The following is a 6000-nucleotide window of genomic DNA, read 5'->3' on the forward strand; positions in this document are numbered from 1 at the left end:
TTATCCAACTAAATGAAGCTGTTTTACTCTATATTGAAATATATTTCAAGCTGAACTTTCTTAAATCTAAAATGCTTACACAAGAAAACTTTAGAAAGAACTTAGTCATGCAAAAGCATACTTTTCCTAATCCTGGATAAGTCAACTCACTAAGAAAGCTGTCCAGAGCCCACAGGGCAAAAAGGACTCTCTTCCTGGCCTCCTCACTCTGTCCAATCTAGTCCAGATGTGATGAGTGAAGTTTGGCTTGAAAAAATGAATTTTGAATGCAGCAGCATTAGAACTGATTTAAAAAGTACCCACACTAAGAAGTGCATACAAAATCTTTCAGATCACTAGAAACTAAAAATTTATTAAAACAGTATGCAGAAATAGACATTTCAAGCTCCACTGATAGGGAAGCAAAACTAGAAGTACATACTGCTTTGTAAAAGTTGTCTCAACTGTAAGCTTACTCAAGGACTATTAATAGACAGTGTCAAACTAACATGCAGTTTCATCATGAAATCATCTTACTGGTTTGCAAGTTTCAAGCCTCAGGGCTTCATTATGCATCAGCATAGATAGACAACCCCAGAATTTGGGGACAAAGACAAAAAGCATCCCCTTTTGATATAGAAGTTAGTAAGAATGGTAATGAGTCACCCAATCTTGGCAGTCTCCCCAATATGGATTCCCGTAAGGCAAAAAGGGAACTGAACTTGATTTGTTTTCAAGGCATGTTTGGAGAAAAGGCACTTTCTCCAAGCAAGTGCTTAGTTAGGACCAATGATTTATTCCTTAAAACCCAGTCTTCTGCTCACATGCATGTGAAAGTCAGAAGGAACTACTTATTTCACCATGGATTAAAGGAAAGATAATAGTTATCACAATCAAGTCTCTGATAAAAATTAAAATTAGGAAGAAAAATAAATCTTTTTATCTTTCAAGTCTAGGTAGTGGAGAACACTTACAATGAACTTGAAGGGAGTAAAGCAATTGATTATGCCCTGCAAGTTCTCTATAGTCACGTATTGGCTGAAGTTAAAGTATTTTAAAGTTGGGGAATGAAACAAGAATAACATTTATGATATGTAAATCTGGTTTGTTTTACTTTTAAAATGGGATTTTTTTAAATGTATGAGTGGTTTGATAAATTTGATTTTTTGCCATTTTTGCCTAAAAGATAAACCAATTTAGTATATGTTGATATTAAGATACCTGCTATATTTTGGACATCATAGCCTGTTGTTTTACAATATTCCATATAAGATTGATGCCTATAGCTCAATTTTTGGTTAACTACTTCTGAGAGTTACACATGTTTTCCTGCCTCCCTCTACTCCAAGTTTTTTTTAGTCATTTGAAACATCAGTTTTCACTTGTTAGTATTACTATGTTTGCTATATTTCACAAACACATTTCCAAAACAATCCATTTAATTAGAATTACACATTAATAGTGAGGCATGTCATTCTCTGTAACAACTAAGATTTTAAGTAGAAATTATTTCACTAATTCACCTTTTATTTCTCAAAGTGTTTAATGATAAAATTTGGAGTTCTTTAATTTTCACTCCAAGAGGCAAATATTAATTATACTAATGAGCTTGGATGTTTTTATTTTTTTCTCCCCATGACCTATTCTTAATGAACATAGTATTACTGGGAGAAATTCCAGTGAATCATCTCCATATCTCTTTCCATGCATAAATTATATTCTCTAAAAGGCTGGCCTTTTAAAGACAAACCTGCCTAATAGTCTCAACATTAATTTAAAAACTGGCTCTCAATTTTGTTCATTCATTTCTGATTTGATGGAGTTGTGGTCCTTTACTAGTACCTTATTGGTTTTAATACAATATTCAACAACTTGATATTATAGTTGGTAATATCTACTCATTCTTTTACCTGCTATAAAAAAGTATAAATAAAAGTATACATACAAAGTATAAAATACATAGAGTATAAAAAAGTATAATACATTTACATGCATCAGTCTCCATGTTGACAGGTATGATTTCTTCAGAAACTGCTCCTGAAAGACTATGATATTAAGAGTACAATTATATTTCATCCAATTTTTACTGCTTTAATATGGTTAATAACATATTAAACATAAGTGTTCTGCAGAGCTTCCAAAATATATTTTAGTGACCTGATTCTTATAGGTTACTGAATAACTTAAGTTTCTGATTGAGACCTCAGAAATGATGGTTATAATGACATAGGATGCATACATTTTCATTGTATTTCTTTCATTATAAATCAGTTTTAGTGGATACTTCTTTAGAAATTGGAACCATTTTGAGTTTCATGAAGAGCCTTGAGAGAGATAGTCTCAAAATTAAGGAACCTAGATAAACAAAGTTAAAATATTTATCACATTTTGTTTGGGCATACATTCATTTCATATTCCATTAATATATAATTGCTATATTATTCTCATGAACAAAAAAGTGAAATATTTATTATAATGAAATACCTCTGCAAATTAATGAATTGCCATTCTTATATTTTCTTCTGAAGTACTAAGAAATACTGTATCCTCAATTGCTGATTTGTATAGAGGGGGAATTTGGCTGGATATAATAATCATTATTTGATAAATGCCCTATGACCTTCTGTTTGGGGAATATCAAATCCCTCAAAATTGGAAATATTCATGACTACCCATGGGATAAAATCGAGCTGCTTTTGTTTGGGGTAGAGAACACACACCAAAAAAAAAAGAAAAGAAAAACAAAAAATGCAGCTGCCAACAGAACACCACCAAACCACTATAACAGACAGTCTGCTAGAAGGATTGATCAGGACTTTATGCTACTGGACAACGGGGACAACCATTTGAGTTGGAACATTGAACTGTTGCAAATCCAAGACACTTGGATTTTCTTTTAACCTCACATTGGATACAATCTAAGGAATATTATTATATTTGTTTCATATGTAATTTACAAATTTTGATGGCAAAAATTGGAAAAGTATCAGTATAATAAATTCCTAATGGCTTTATAAATTAATATTGGGCTGTTACCATTACCCAGATTTTTTTTAAATGTAAATTTTCTTTACTCACTAGGTTGGAAACTCCTTAAGGGCAATGACTACTTGTGTATTAATCATCTTTGTTCCACATCACCTAGAACCTCGTAGATACTCAACAAATACCTACTGAGCCGAACTTACCTCAGCTGAGTAAAAGTGAGTCAGAAACACAGAAATGGCTAGATTTTAAATTGGTTTGACACAAAATTAATTTTGAATGAACTAGAGACTATTGCCTGAGAGAAAACAGGCTCTCTCTGTATTCTACTCTTAGGAATATAGGTAAACTAAAAGTTTCCTTTAAGCATAATGCCTAAACAGGCTGATATATCTGCTAGTTTAACCTCTTTGAATTGGTTTCCACACGTGACCTAATGTTTAGAAAATCACAAGGCTTGCACATGTAGAGTGACTTCCCTGATTAACATTGATGAGCTGAGGCCTCAGACCCAGGGGAGGCAGGGAACATACGTATTTAGTCCACATCACCAAGGCAACATAGTCAGTGTACCTTAGCATAGTAGAAAAACAAGCACAGATGTTGATGTTGAATATTTAAAAAGTGTTCCCTGCACCCACTGTAACAGTGGTTAGATACAAGGATATATTATTTCAGAAACCAGGCAATTAAAAGTTTTAACTTCTCTAATGTGTGTTTGTGTGTGCCTTGTTTTTCATTGCTAGCATTCCATAGGCAATCTTGGTCAATTAACACTACCTTAGCACCAGAAATAAAGGTTCAAAGTTTGGTTTTGACATAAATGACTTGTATATTCTTCTTTAAAGGATATAAGGAGTTACAGCCCTCAGATAGGGTGCCTCCTCCCTTAAATGGAGAGACATCTGAATCTGAAGCCAATAATTCAGTATAAAATGAGACTATCTGAGAAATGAGAAACTTCCCTTGAAAGATGATTTATAAGTATGTTCCAGGCCAGGTGCGGTGGCTCACGCCTGTAATCCTAGCACTCTGGAAGGCCGGAGCGGGCGGATTGTTTGAGCTTAGGAGTTTGAGACCAGCCTGAGCAAAAGCGAGACCCCGTCTCTACTAAAAATAGAAAGAAATTAGCCAAACAACTAAAAATAGAAAAAAATTAGCTGGGCATGGTGGCGCATGCCTGTAGTCCCAGCTACTCGGTAGGCTGAGGCAGGAGGATTGTTTGAGCCCAGGAGTTTGAGGTTGCTGTGAGCTAGGCTGACGCCATGGCACTCTAGCCCGAGCAACAGAGACTCTGTCTCAAAAAAATAAATTAAAAAAAAAGTATGTTCTGATGAGGCTATTTACACTTTTATCTACCAGAATCAAATAATTTTATAATATGGCAAGTAGTAGAATAAAACTGGCATGACAAAAGGAAAATTACATGGAACTTGAAAAGGATATAGGAAGTAAAATATCAGGGTACCTCTACAGGCTAGGAAAGAGATAAGATTTTGGCAGAGATAAGCATTCCAAATAATGAAGAAGCAGGAAAAACTCTCCAAGCCTTACCCCAGCCCAAATGAAATATTACCCCAAGTTACCAACCTTCCTTTGTTCTTGCCCATGTTCACCAAGAAATTTCCTGTTTACCCTAGACAGACTTACTACTATAAATTAATACACTTACATTTTAACTGGGAAATATCCAAGTCTTACAAGTTTTGTCAGTGGGAAATGGTTTCTCAATCTGAGGGTCAGACCCTGGAAGTTCACCTATGTTATATCCTGGGAGGTCCAGCTGGAACAGCCAGTGGAATGATCTCTCTCTTTTACTATCCACCCTCACCTTTCTTACCAACTTCTAACTGTAACACAGGTCACCACAATCTTGTAAATGTCTGTATCCATCTGAAAAATAAAATCACATATGTCATATATTGGTAAACAACCAAATGAAGATGGCTGAGACACTAGAATAACAGCAAGGTTATTAGGAAGAAAGGCCTTTATCACCAAATAAATTCATAACTGCTCTTTTAACTCCCAAAACAGATTACTGTTCTTACAAAAGTAGATCCATGGCCCCTATACTCCATTTATGACAGGAGATATATATTCTTTGAAGAATACAATGGGGACCCAAATCTGGAAGTTCTGGGCATCTTTTGGGTATGATTTTCCTCAAGAGAGGGCACTAAAAACATTGAACCCAAATCTGATCAAGCCTATTTGATTATAGGATATGCAGGAGGCATAAAAACAAGTTAAATGACTTCACAGTGATATAATCGACAAAATCCAGAATGTGTGTGGAAACTTTACAAGACAACTAGATTTCTTAAATAATTAACTTAAAGGGGAAGAAAAGAAGGGGAACTTATAAAAGAGACTTAAACAGCCACCAAATGCAATGTATGAACTTTGTCCAGTGCCTAATTAAAGCAAACCAACAGTTAAAAAAATAAAAAAGAAACAATCAAGGGAATTTGAACAGTTAGATAGTTGATCATATTAAGAAACAACTTTAGTGTGATAATGGTATTGTGGTTATGTGTTTTTTCTTAAAAAAAAAAAGACCACTTTTCTATTAAAGATACATACTAAAGTAGTTATGGATGAAATGATAGGATGTCTGGGATTTGCTTCAAAATAATTAGGGGATAAGGAGAAATAAGTGAGGTTTAAATGAACTAAGATTGACCATAAACTGAAGCTGGGAGATGGATATAGAAAGGTCCATTACAGGATTCCCCATATTTTTGAATACGTTTGGAATTTTCCATAATTAAAAGTTAAAAAATAAATAACAAACACACACTCACAAAAGAGAAGGGGCACTGCTGGGTGCCCTGGGGTAATGAGATAAAATTCCCACTCTATCATTCAGCCCAATTAACTAGACAGATTCCCTGTGGGTCCACTGTAAACTGGCAAGTCCATTTACCAAATCCTGCCCTTCATTTTTTTTCACTAGCCTAAGAAAGGACATTAAGTTATCTGTTTGGTTACTTACCAGATACCTTTTAATGTACAAGTTTGCTACCCAATTTT

Source organism: Eulemur rufifrons, chromosome 30 (genome assembly GCF_041146395.1).
Source record: "Eulemur rufifrons isolate Redbay chromosome 30, OSU_ERuf_1, whole genome shotgun sequence".
In the NCBI taxonomy this organism is placed as follows: Eukaryota; Metazoa; Chordata; class Mammalia; order Primates; family Lemuridae; genus Eulemur; species Eulemur rufifrons.